At 38.9% G+C, this 14,758-nt stretch overlaps 1 pseudogene; it reads left to right on the forward strand.

Moving 5' to 3' along the window:
* Nucleotides 1-571: 571 nt before the first annotated feature.
* LOC139744113 (neuron navigator 2-like) overlaps nucleotides 572-14,758 on the forward strand; it is a 367,146-nt pseudogene continuing 352,959 nt past the window's right edge.

Genomic DNA, 14,758 nt, shown 5'->3' on the forward strand with positions numbered 1-14,758 from the left:
GACAGTGCCGTTGGATCACATATGTTTTATGAATTATCATTGTATTATATGCTGCATTACACGCGGGATGAACATCATCTTTGCTGTTGTGTCCAGATGTTGATAGGTGTGTTACTAATGGCAACCAGTACCTAGAAATCTGTCATCACGTAACCCTTCATAAAAAAAAGGAAAAAAAAGCTGCCTTGTGATCAAAGTGGACGTATTTGCATCTTTGGCAGAAAATTAAAAGCTATGGTCACTTCCTGTATTGACATATATATAGCGAAGGGAGCACTGGCCGTTCGAAGTGACTTTGACCTCTATCGGTAGAGGTACGTGAACATAAAGAGTGAGCAGCAAGCTGTGACATCAGTCTTAAGGCAAAGCACACACCTCTAAATAGAAGAAGTACTTGTGGTATCCTCAATTAAGTGGTTGATGTTGAGTGCACTGAAAGCATCTGGCGGAATCGATTTCTGAAATCAGCAACTTTGTTCCGAACGGAATCATTTCTACTCAGTTGCCGTCAATTCAAATCCATCCAGGAGACAGAACGATATGATACTCAGTTGCTGAGAGTGTCCTATAACGGCGCCATCGTTGCTATGCCAATTGGAATTATTGTCTGAGAGTGGATCGCCCCGGTTGTTTTTTCCCTCCAAAAAGCTAGCTTCATGCCGTGCGGCATTCGGCTCCGTTGGCCTCGCAAGCTGAAATACAAAATGGCGGTCATGCTCTGGAAATGGGACAAGAACAACCAGAAGATCAAGAAGGTAGGGACTACACTGAGAATGTTGTGTGAATGTGAAGGTGACAGTGTGAATGTGCCCTCAAGGAACAACTGGAATGCGAGGGCGTGAATGGGCAGTTTAGGAAGGGGTGAAGGTGAGAGTGTGAACGTATCATGTTTAAAGGAGACCTCTGGATGATTTTCAGAATTTTACATAATTATGAGCAACTATGAATTGGTTACACTGGGTGCAGAGTTTCAAAATATGAAGTGATTGGGATGAGGAATAGGAGCGGTTTCAAAATTTTTAACAAATTACAATGAACAAGGATGATGACATGGCCACCTCACAACAAGAATGTACAGTATGAGTAGGGGCTCAAGGAAGCAGAACAAAAGAAGAAGGCATACATAGATTCTTCACAGGTGAGCTTGTTTAGGCACGCAGTATTGTAATGGAATTACATTGCTAGATTTCTGAAATATGTGAGGCTCCTGTGTCATCGCCTTTGTTCAGTGTAATTTGTTTGAGGTTTTCAGAGTATTAATTTCTCTGCTCAGGCACCACAATAAATTCCACAAATCTATACCCGGAGCTGTTGATTTCTGTACTACATGATGTGAAATTATGAAAATTGTCTGCAATGCCCCTTTAAACAGTTGAAAAATCATAGTGTGAATGTGTCATTATGAAACATTTGAATGTTTTGGAATGACAGTGCCATTTTGAGCAGTTTAAACTATGGTAATGGATGTATTGTTCCAAATCAATGGAATGAAGCAGTGTGTGTTAGTCTTCTGATGAAGGAAAATGAATAGAATGCAACTTATATGTCATTGCCTTTCCTCTGTTTATCTCTAATATTGCCCCAAAACTCATTGATGTTATCAGGGGAATGAATATTGCATGAAATATGGCCATCAGTGATTTGTACTTCTCGTACAACAAAATCCTTTGAAAAATGAGGAGATATCTGTACTTTAAATCCAGTAAACATGTGGTTGCATATGCCCTACATATTGTACTCTAAACAGGGTCAAAGAATTGTGCATGTTTTGAGGCTATTACAGACTGTAACTCATTGTGGAGCAGGTTTGTGTGTGAGGTCTGAAAGAGTAAGACTACTGAGAATATGAAATTAATGTTATGTATTTTAATATATTTACATTATACGCTAGTCTAGCCTGAATGCAAAGCCACTGTATAGCAGCGTGCTTGCTCTCAAGATAGCATCCAATTAGATAATGACATTTGGTTAGATTCGTCTTTGGCATTTTACCATGGACATGGCTATACTCATTGCTTTAGAAAGCATGGCAGTTAATATGCCTCAATTGCTCGATAATGAAGCCCGAAAGCTCTTCACTGCCGATCATCGAAATGTCACCGTCAATCACCAAGACAAATTGTATCAAGCCCCATGGTATATATCAATCTCATCATCTGTAGACTGACTCCATGTTTCAGGAGATAAAGACTGCTAATTGGGTATGTGTAGACCAAATTATTTATTCTGGCAGCAGCTCTTGTTGTTTGACATATGGATACTGACAGATATTTGTTTTCAGAAACATAATTGGTTATATCATTTGATCCTCCAATTGTTGCAACACATGCTATGCTTCCCCTCCCAATGATGATAGAGTGACAAATATTGGTTCTCGAGTAAACTGTGACTAAAGTTGTGCCAAACATGACTGCAAGAAGTCAACTCTCATTTGATTTAATCACTTTCTGCTTGATTTGCAATCTGACTGAACTATGCCGTTTTTTTTTGTTTTTTTTTTTGTGTGTCTACATATATGAAGACCTTTCCTCAAACTGAAGCAAATGGGAGGGGAAAAAATAGCAACAGGAACAAGTTGCATCAAACAAACACTGTGTTCTTGTCAAAACCCTGAGCCATCTTCATGTTTAGATTTTTATAAGGAATAGGAATAGGTGAACTCAATGGTCCTGTAGGTGGGGTCGTGTTTGTTGATGCTAGCATATTTCATGGCATGCAGTTATGACAGAGTGGGTTTTAGCTATTGTTACCACCAACTCTATGTTATATCTTCATTGTTATGATTGTCATAAACTTTGCCACTTTCACTATTACCACCATCATTGGTAGCAGATGAAACCACATTCATGCAATATCATCGTCATCATCATTACCACCAGTATCATCTCTATCCACAACATCATCTTCTTCATTATTGATATCTTATAGCATCATCGCAATTAATGTCGTTACTCAAGCGGCCGTTATCCTTCAGCGTTTTCGTTGCCATCACCACCACCATCATCATCATCATCACCACCAGTATCATCTCTATCCATGTACAGCATCATCCTCTTCATTATCACTGTCTTGTCGCATCATTGCAAATAGGGTCGTTGCTCAAGCGGCAGTTATCCATCAGCATTTTCATTGCCACCACCACCACCACCACCATCATCATTATCGTTCCAATCATCATCAGCTTCAGCAGCATTCACATGTACATGTATTTATTTCTATCAATCTCTTTGTAGATGATAACCTATCTGTGATGAGACATCTACATTTCCCATAGAATGAACACACAGCAAACCCAATTCCAGTAAGAAATGGGTTACCAAGGCAACCCTCACTTCCACCTGTCGCAAATCCTCCTTTACCCAATTGTTATCCTTCACCTTCCACTTGCGTATTACCGCCTGACGTGGGTTCCTCCTCCGGCACATAAGCATTTGTAGTGTCTTCAAAGCCCTCTGTGCTCTGTCGGCAAGAATTACACCGCTCATCCATCCTGTGGTGTGAGATCTGGTGCATGGGAGATGGCTGACAGTGTCAGAGTACCCCGAGGCTCCTTGGTGATGCCTTTCATAGGTTTACGTGAACGTGCTGTATCTATGAAGAGTTTCAACTCTGCATGCCTGTGCAATATGTCGACAATCAGTGCATCATCTTCTCTGACTTTTACTGATCCTTGAACAGTTATGATTGCCATTTCTCATCCTACTGCTGTCAAAATTGCCATGAAAATTCTGGATGATTATGCCACTAATAGATTTTGCAAAGAGAGATAGAGATAGGGAGGGGGTGCATTGAGTTAGAAAAAAACACTAGTATGATAATATTTGCTTTAAGTTTGAAAATCCTGCAGATCAGAAGTGGGTCAGCATCAGCAAAATTTTCTCCAAAATCACTTATTTCAGCAGCCACACAGATCACTCAGAAATCATGTTTGTCTCCGTCTGGAATTGGCAGTTAATAAGTCATCTGCCATCTTTTCGAATGAGATGGTAGAAGTAGAAGATGAGGGGATAGTTCAGGAGGAGGAAGGAATGATGAGATTTAAGGAGAATGAAGTTGTGGTTGCAAAGGCTCAGCCACTTTGCAACAAATTTCTAGGAATCAGAAATGGAGTAATGCCTGTTTAGAACTCTAGGGCTTTTAAAAAAAAGATAGTTAAAAAAGTCCTTGTGCTGACTTACAAAGTCTTGTTCTCCCCTTTGAAATAGAAGTACTTTAAAATAGATTAGGGAGAAACATGAAAAAGAAGATGTTAAGCTGGATGAAAGAGCAGAGTGGGCGAAATGACTGAAGAGAGGGGCACATGAAAATGGTCATCATTTTGGAGTCGGGTTGATGCAAAAACAGGATTAGGAGAAGGGCTTGATTATCACTTTGAAAACGGCAAGCCAGTCAATTATGAGCCGACATGACTGCTAACGGGATTACGAGTCCCGCGGCCCCCTGCGATTCATGCAAATCTGTAACTCACACCAGACTTCATGTATTGATCTGCTCTCTTCCTTACCATTCTGAATGAAAGTGAAATGAGATACGAGAGAACATCTTGAATACACGGACAAGTTACCTCACTTGCACCAGTGGACAGATATCTCAGTGTTGAAAGGGTTAGCGAGTGAGATACCTTTGCCATGTAGGTGTATAGGGGAAATTTATGCTAATCCCATCAGCAAATTTACTAGTCTGTGCTCATGTGACTGTAATGTAGATGGCCATTACAAGATGGCTAATTGAAACCTAAACATGCTAACCCTTTGTTAGCCATGTTCGCATGCCCAACACAAGTCAACGGCTTGCCAACTTTGCATATTTTGCTCCACTCACAACTGCTCGCAAACCAATCAATAAATCGCAATATGCCACAGTGCAGTGAAATCGTCACGCACGATTTCATTCCTCGCGCATCATCTTGCCGTGCATGGTGAATGAATAGTGGTGTTCCATAGGGATTTTTTTAGTATATTCTGGTTTCTGTTGAGGTTTGCCTTCAAAAAGTCCTGCCTCCTAGACCTATTCATGAAAGCATGTGTAATCATGACCGAGAATGCAATTTTGTAGTCTGTTTAGAGGTTGTGTTTTGAATACTTGCCAGTTTCAAGACAAATTAGAGCCATAGTTCTGTCATAGGATTCACATCACAGCAACACTTGCAATTTTCTCTACAATTTTGCTGTACTTAACTCATAGCACAAATGCTTCTATAAAAAGTTACATGGCTTTGAAAAATGGAATGTTTTCCAAAGGTGCTTGTGCATGTTACAGTCTTAGAATGATGAGATACACAATAGGCCTTAATACACCATTGCACACAAAGAGGTAATTTATTGGACTATGAGGACATTTAAAGTTAACATACTCTTTCAGTACTGTGCTACTAATGAAAAATCAATGGAAACCTATTTGTGTCAGGAGTCAAGGATGGTGTGGGATGGACTGTCGGCCAAAAGACTGTAGCAGAGAGCTGGAGGATAAGTTTTTTTGTTTTGTTTTGTTTTGGTTTGGTTTTGGTTTTTTTTCTTGTCAGACACCCACAGTTACGAAGAAACTCTGCTTTATTCGAAAACATATGAAGTACATCGTATGTGAGAAATTAACCCCATAAATTGTTGGCTCAGTGGTAATGTGTCAACAGCACATGAAAATCTATCAGAGGTTGCATTCAGTTTACTGCATTTGTCTCAACTTTCGATCATTGCGATTCTCTTTCTGTAATTGAAGCGTGGCCTTGGGTTCAAGTTCATTGAGGAATCCAGATGCGATCTTGATCATCAACAAAGGGTTTGGCAGTGACAAAGAGTGGCGCACTATGAAGCAGATGCATTGGAAATGCTGGCACAGATCTACAAAGCCACCGTAATATGGATTGACAAGAAATAATTCCACAAATAATTAATGCCAACCGTCTTGCTCATGCACCTTAATTGGCATCTATAAGTAGCTGCGTGAGATCAAGCTAGCTCATATCATATTTTTTTCTCTTTTCATTCATTTTCTTTGTCCATGTATTATTCAACGATGTTGATTAGTCATGGTACTAGGAAAAATGCGAGGCCAAGATGTCTGTCTGACGTCGAAATATTTCCTCGAGCCCTTTGCACAGGTGGGTTGTCCTCTCTGTAACCTTGGAGGTCTATAATGACAAGTCATACAGCGACTGTCTCGTCATAAACTCATGAATTTTAGATTATCACTCAAAAAAAAAATATACAAGGCAGCAGTGTGGCAAGTCAATATATTCACAAGAAAGTTGAGAGGAATGAGAAAGAAATGAGAAAAAAAGTCAATGTGGTTGAGTAGCACCACTCATCACTACTGGCGCTAGGGTATTTGATTTCCTATAGGGTCAATACATGGCTCACCTGTTCGTGGTATGCAGTGGGTTAAACTCGTACCACTGCCTCCTGCCTGCATTTGCCAACTAATTACACACTGCTATGACAAGTAATATTTGATCATGCTCCCAGCTGACCCTGGACACTAATTTCAATTAAATGATAAAAGCCAGAGATAGATAGAGAGAGAGAGAGAGAGAGAGAGAGAGAGAATATGAGAGAGGGAAAAAAATATAATCAAACAGGACTTTCAACACTGGAGTCTTGCGACTTTACTATGCACTATTAAGCCCAGCACCCAATCAAATGCCTACGCTGGGGCCAATAACACATGCTCGCACGGTGGGCAAACACACGACACAAAGCGCTAAAATGACTAAGCCGCGTAATCCCATTTATGGGCGGTCGTTCATCCGGGGCACGTGGCGAGGACCTCTGAGAACACAATCACCGAAATCTGATGGGAAAGTGCATCTCCATATTACCTCATCCGCCCCCCTTTTTTTTTTGTTAAAAAAAAACAAAAAACCACTCCATTGTCCATCCCCCCTTTTCTCTATCTCCGCCTGGTTGGTGAGGAATTGGGTATAATGCCCTTTTGAATGATGATGTTTGATTACTGACTTAGAGTCCCATTGTTGTGGCTATCATCGTGCAATCAGTACGAATAATGGTTTGGGCTATATGTATATTTTTCCCCCCAATTGCCTCCCCATTCATGATGACCACAGACTACTTTCATCAGAGATAAGAGTATTAAAATTTGTTGATAGGCTACTCTCTCCCAAATCCACCTCATTTCATTGCATTACATTCACTTTCTCCCCCCTATCTCGTGGTTACACTAAGTGAAAATTCATCATAAACATTTGTTTTCTTTTATTGCACAGTCCCAAGCATCGTCTTTTCTGAAACAGATTGCAGTTCATTGAAAGTTAGCAATTTTCAATTTGATTTCCATCTCCCAAATCGACAATATTGATCTGTATTTTAGCTAGATTGTGGGAATGAAATCATCCATTAAATGTCTATTGTTTGTTTGTTTGTTTGTTTTTTCCTTGCAATGGGAATTATAGCATTGTTATGGAAGACAACCATTAAACACACAAAGGGGGAGGGAATAGTGGACAGATTTGAGCAAACTCACCTACATTATGACCATTGGGTGCTTAGAAATCTCTTTGATGTTGCAAAACTGCCAGTAATATTGTAAAGACCACATGTGTTATGACCTAGTTTTTGCCTGGGCTGATGACTAGTGTGAGGGATGTGGCTGCCAATGATAAAAAACTTTCCCACCTGATTGGATACTGGTAGAGTTAAAACTAGCAGTGACTAGTGATCATGCTGTCAAGACAACAACAAACTAATTTGATTTGACTGAAAGTAACAAAATAGACATCTGTCCATAAAAGGTTTATCTAAAATATTTTTCAAAGTTAGTTTGAGGTATCACAATTTATCATCTTAATGTTTTTGTATTTCAAAGTGATGAAAAAGAATTAAAAAAATAAACTTCTTGGTTTCCATTGAGCATGTTGCTGTGCCATTCTGAATAGCTTTATTGTGTTTTAACTGCCAGATTTCTTGGTCGACTATTATTTCAACTTCCAAGCTGATTTTCACCAACTTTGTCTGAAGTGGCCAGTTTTCATTTACATAAACTTTTCATGTTGGTAAACTGGCATGTATTCTATTTCAGTGGAAAACTTGAGAGTCTGAAAATTTAAGAAGTGCCGAAAAATTCAGTCACAAAATTTATGCTCTGTTACTCTATTAGTCTGTGGGGTAATGGGTCATAACTGACTACAAATCTAATTTCCGTTAGTCTACAATTACTTTTGACTCTCTCTACTGCAAATGCATAATCAACCTGGATAAAAAAAAAGGTTTGAATCTGATGTGCAAGGATACAAGATAGAACCACTGCCAGAAAGGACTTCACTCGTGGAGGTATTGATTCAAAAAAGGGGAAAAAAACTAAAACTCATTTGCTCTAGGAACTTTTTAAACCTGCAGAGAAGCCGGCTTCAAGATCCTCCCAAAAGCCATACCACGAGGAAATCTTGCCGTGGATTAGGCAGTCGGTCAAAGGGATTCCTTTCAGAAGGTGATATTATATACTGTACCTGGCAACCTTAGCCTGCCCCGACCCAGAGGCACAGCTGACACTAGATTCTCTGGCCTGACACCACATCCTTCCAAACACACTCACGGAGGGTGACATCCACACCCCCTATCGGACTTGCTAATGCTTCGGCATCGGTGGAACGTCCTCTGGCCTTTTTTTGTATATTTGTTTATTTGTTTGTTATTGGAGGTGTTGGTCTTCACCTTCCATCTATGTTCCACACTGTTGCAAACTATTTTTTTAGCAGTTGTTGAAAAAATCTATCTACTAAATAACATTCTTAAGTCTTTATTCTATTATCCTCAAGCATTTTTGCAGTATGCTACTCCTTAACACAAATGACTATATACTACTGCAAAGACAGTTCAAATCACCAGAATTTAAAGATCTTTCATGCACATTACAGCATCCATATTTTTTTGTGCTTGTGCATTTTTTATTTTTTTTATTTTTATTTTTTTTTTATTTTATTTTATTTTTTTTTTTTTGGGGGGGGGGGCGTTGTTTGTCTGTTTCATGGGGGGGGGGGGGGGAGGGAGGAGGAGGAGGGGTTACTTGCATTTTCTTCCATAATTTTTTTTTCCAGTATGTCTGTCTATCCATGTGCATACTAAATTTCTTTGTCTCATCCGTCTGTGTTTCTCTGTGACTGAATGCATAGGTTTGTGGGCACTTGATTTATACCAGCAAATGAACATTACTGCATTGGCTACAAGTATATATATGTTTGAGTATACATGTAACCATATCATATATATTGCAGATGATACAGCTATCTAAAAGCATTCAATTCTTAAGTGCCTTTGTTGTGGCTGGAATGGGGGCCGATCAATCTGACTTTGTGTGGGGATGAGCCGAAAGGACGACGGAGGGGAAAATGGGGGGAAGCGGTCACGTTGGATGGTGGGGCGAAAGTGGTGTGTTGGATTGGTTGCAGGGGGGAGATCCATGGCCGCAATCAAATTTCCTGTCCCGAACAAGGCAATCACAGATAGGAAATTGTGCGGTGGAGAAATGTGCAATCATTCCAACGTCAAAAGGGGAAAAAAACAAACAAACCAAAAAAAGCCCCTCAAAAGATGACACAAACATGGAATTGAGCCATGCGCTTACATTATTATTCCAACGATACATACGACATGTGCATCATGTTACCGAAGGTTTTGTCCCTTCATTGGGAATGAATGTATCATTTCATCAATTGTGCTTTGGAGAAGAGACTATTTTCGGATCTCTCTTTGATAAAACTCCTTGTACTTTGAAATCTTTTCATCATGGCTCTTAGACAGAAGCTGCTCATGTACTTTTCAGCTTCATGTATTTCTCTCTTTTTTGTAGAACTTTTCTCATGTGTCACAACTTATCCGACAAATGTTTCAATGTTTTTGTCTAGAAATAAATGTGTATGGCTATTTAAACCGTCTGTGGCCAACACTTTATAATCTTTATGCCCATGTTCGTGGTATTATTATCATTATTATTATTAGTATTATTATTATTGTTATTATTATTATTATTATTTTTAGTAGTAGTAGTAGTATCACTATTATTGTTATTATTATTATTATTATTATTATCATTATTATTATTATTATTATTATTATTATTATTATTATTATTATTATTATTGTTATTATTATTATTACTATTACTATTATTATTATTATCATCATCATCACAATTTCTTATGTTCAGCTTTATCCAAATACAAATTCTTTAAGATGGTTATGGGCTGAGCTTTGACAATTCAGTGTAACATGTAAAGCAAAGGAAAATATTTTCTGGCATACCATGCTAATTTATGTGCAGCGAGATTAGATCAGATCAGCCATTAATGCGATTTTTAACGACGAGTTATGCGAGCGGGCTTCTGCCACAAGCGCTTGCCTCGCATCCAGTCTATGCCTCCCTTTTCCAATGATAGGAATTTTATTGGCTGGTATTACCAATAATTTATGCCCCACAATTCATATATGGATGCTTCTGTATGCCCTCAGTATCCATATACACTCACTCATGTACATTGTACACACACACACACACACACACACACAAACACACACACACACACACACATATACCTGTATGTATGTTGTACATTGTATGTATATGTATATTTTCGTTTTTTGTATGTATTTGTGCTTCTGTGTGCACCAACTCACATACGCATGTACATGTATATTTGGAATAGCAATACATATACAGGGATAGTATAGGGTAATTGCTATTGATATTTTTTCTTTAAAAATAATGCAGAAAATACTTGAAAAGTGACAGAGCAGATGATTACCAAGCTAATGCCAATGCAGCCAAGATTGATATCATTTTTATCCTGGTATGTAGGGCAGTTTTTAGACATTCTTGGGGGGAGAAGTGATAGGGCACATTCTGAATGAGAGACGGAAAACAGAGCGGACAGGAATGTTGATGAGACAAGCCTAGCTGCTTGATGGTCAGAATGATTTTGAAAGTGTTGGCATGGAGAAATGAAGATAACTGGGTACAGATAATATCTTGAATGAAAACAGACAACTTTTTTTTTACCCCTTCCTCTTGGTATATGTATAGACAATCATGTATGTGAGCATATGTGACAGTGCACCTCAAAACAAACAAAAAGTCCCCAGACAAGAATTTTTAGTTAAGACCATATTCTGAAAGAACAGACTTTAAGCTTTAAAATGATGTATAACTCAAATCAAATGGACTCTCCTAACCTATCTAAATATTGGAAAGAAAGCACAAACTCGGGAAAAGTGTGAACTGAGAATAGAGGCTCTGAAGTACAGTGTCTATTCAAGCGCTTAATCTTTACCAAACCGTGCTGGCTGTGTGATGAATGGGACAAAAAACAGGAAGTAAACCACTAGAGTAACAACAATGAAGGGATTATCAGATTAAACTGAAATTAAGCAGGCCTCATCAAAACATTCTGTCCATGATTAACGCCAACTTTCAAAGCAGTATCACCATCCTTTCAAAAGTTATTAGAGTTGAAAGTGAAGAATGTGGACAAGGTTTTTCAGAAATGAAAAAAGGATTCTAAAGACACACCTAATCACACTATTCTACCAAAACTATTCGAGATAAACTGCTAAAAAAACACACTTTCCTGCCCGTTTTGTGATACCAAATTTAAGCACAATGTAAAAGAAGACCCGCTCTTTCAGAAAATATGAAAAAGTCAAGTTCGGCTAGGTTGACCCATTTCACTTGTTTTCAGTCCTCACGCAAAATCAGTGTGTGCGACTTTATGTTCGTTTTGAGGTGCACGGTCACATATACTACCACTTTTACTTCTACTACCGCTGCAATTTTTGCTATATTTACTGATAATTTGATATTGTCTGCATCATTTATGATAATATTGTTAGTACTCCCAACACCACTCTTATGACTTCTAGAAGGCTAGGGCTAATACTAATTTAAATAGTTTTATAGGTTATATTTACCCTACATGGGATAGCTTGTAAAAAGAAATAGAAGGGACAAAAAACTTACTATCCTTGATATGCTCAGTGAAATTCTTCAAACTATTGTCGGGACATTGTGTGTCTGGTAGCAGGTGCACATTATGTTTCCTTGTGTTGTCATGTACTGTTAAACATAAAACATAAAATACCTTACACCCCCCCCCCCCCACCACACACACACCCACACCCACTCACACATGTGCACATGTGACCTTATCTTCACACTAGTATTTTGCTGCTTAATTACCCATCACCCACCTTCCATTGTTCCTGGCACCTCCAAGATGACAAGCTTTCATCTGCACCGCTCTGTATACTACTGCCGCGCTATGCTCAGCAATTCTGTCGCGACGATAACATACGTAGCGCAATGTTTCCATGTTTGTGACCAGCCATGTATGACCCGCGCCAATTACGAAGTTCACACTTTGTGATAGCGGATAAGGAGAGGGCAGGGTGTTTTCCCAATTAAGAGTAAGAACAAAGCGGAAATAAGAAAGCATGGTGCTTGTTATGAGTCATTATCATGTTTAGATAATTTTAAGTTCATGGGGGGGGGGGGGGATAGGCAAAATAACTATAACCCTTTGTTTGCTATGACTGCTGATTGGCACAGAAAACTCCATAGCTTTGTACACACAGTCTAAAGTCCATGGCACAGAAGGTGTTAAAGATCAAACCCAAGGTGTAGTTGGTCATCTTGCTGACACTCTGGCTGACCTTTAATTATAACTTGAAGAAGGGACAGAGATAGTATAGGAAAGGGGAGACGAGTTTGTGTCAGCTTTTGTTATGGTGTGATGTGGAAAAAGTTGAAGGTACATTACTGTCTGTAGGTTCAATCTCTTACGTAGTTCCCCTTTGTGATGTTGAAAAAGACATTATGAAAGTCACACGTTTTGTGCTACTAAATAATGTATATGACAATTACTTCTCACTGAAGCATTTGGCTGTTTTCATGTTAGGGTGGATTTTAGTGTTAACTATAGAGCAGTGTTGGTCAATATTATGTTAGTTGTCTGTAATTACGTGAAATGTGAGGCAAGAGAGACAGGGTGTTAGCTGAATACCATTTGAAATTCTTTACAATGCAGAATAATCTAAAATGATTTGATAGGTGATGATCATCAGCAGACCCAAAGGAAAACTAGTAAAGCCAAAAACAGAGGTCATGAGAAGGAAGAAGTTAGATACACCATGTGCTCTTTTGGCAGATTCCATCAGTGGAACGTGTACCATTGAAAAGAGGGACAGTTGTTTGTTGGACATCAGATGTGGCCCTTACAGCATGGACTGACTCACAAGGGATTTTCCTTTAATATCAATTCAACATTGAAATTTCATGCAGGTCCCTCAGAAGAGAAAGAATATATATGACTCGCCAATACTTTTTTTTTATATATTTAGAATGTGAATAATAAGAGAATGTTTATATTTGGTGTCCCTTGCTGCTCCATACATTAACCCATCGAGGACGGTTTGATTTTGCTACAACACGCATTTCCGATAGACACCTGCCCGAGTATACTCGGGACTCGTCCTCAACGGGTTAAAACATCAATGCCAAGCATGGCACAATCTTCAAGTCCATAATGGGACAGCTTAATTTTTTATATACTGGTAGTAACCCTTGTAAGTTTTTGAAGTAAAGATCACATAGGGCATATGCATTAAGACCACAAACAAAGAATACAAAAGTTGTCTTTAATTATTTTTACTTGACCATCATACTTTGAAAGAAATGCATGGTTTATGTCATCCATAGTCTCTGCTGATGCCGTTCAAATTGATTTAAAAAAAACCCCCAGAAAACTCAAGAATAAAAAGGTTACAAAAATTGTGCTGCATGAGTCCATCACAGACATATTGGTAACAGTTAGAGCCATGTAGCCCAGAATTTGGTTTCCTTTTTGTTTGCCTACCAGTAGTCACAGTGCTGAAGCCAGTTCGTGTATGAATCAACCGGACTCCGTGCAGACGCATACAACGTATCATTTTATCACCGAAGGAGCACTGGGGCCATTGATTTCTCTGGTGGCACATTTCATCCTCATCGAGCTGGGGTGAAATCAGTCAGAATGATGGCCTTGGTCGATGCCTGTGCCAGCCGAAATTGGTCGAGAACAATTGATTAACAGCAGGCTCGGGGAACACGGAGGCCACTCGTTAATAAAACACACTGGTCTTTAGTTAAACGTAGCATTATTGCATGTCCTGATGAAGCATGTAGTAAATGGCGGAAAATGTTTGTGTGTCGTATGTATGCACAGCCTGAGTTAAATGAAAAGAAATGAAAATATTGATGTCATATTTTTTTTCAGAATTGATTTGCCAACAACTGCTACACGTATTGATAGTTTGGATGGTAACATGCCAGAATGTCTGCCGTTAATGTGCCAATGTTGTTGGTAGGGAAAGAATTCAAAAGAAGGATATCTCATCAAGAGAGACCTTGCTGTTGCTGCAAGTGACTTGAGCATATTTCATGTGCAGACCTCCCAACCACTCTGAATTTGGGGGAAAGAATTTTAATTTTTACCTTTCCTAGCTCTTGTTTCAGTAGGAGTTTCCTATTTTTCTTGATAATTTTCCTACACACTCCTATGGGAACTGCTCTTTTCTTTCAGTCAAAAAGGTTGGGAGGTCTGCATATGCAGTCCCATCCTGTTGCAGAGGCGCTGTGATTGGACAGTCTTCCATGACTAAAACATTATGCTCACAGAGAGGCATGGTTTAGCTACAAGATAAAAAACTGTGATCTTTCTCGGACTCAAACGTTATGGCAACCACAGTGAATGAAAAATACTTGATATTATATCACCTCA

The sequence above is a fragment of the Diadema antillarum genome, unplaced genomic scaffold (assembly GCF_040938485.1).
Source record: "Diadema antillarum isolate AM-2024a unplaced genomic scaffold, OU_Dant_1.0 seq00001137_RagTag, whole genome shotgun sequence".
Taxonomy (NCBI): domain Eukaryota; kingdom Metazoa; phylum Echinodermata; class Echinoidea; order Diadematoida; family Diadematidae; genus Diadema; species Diadema antillarum.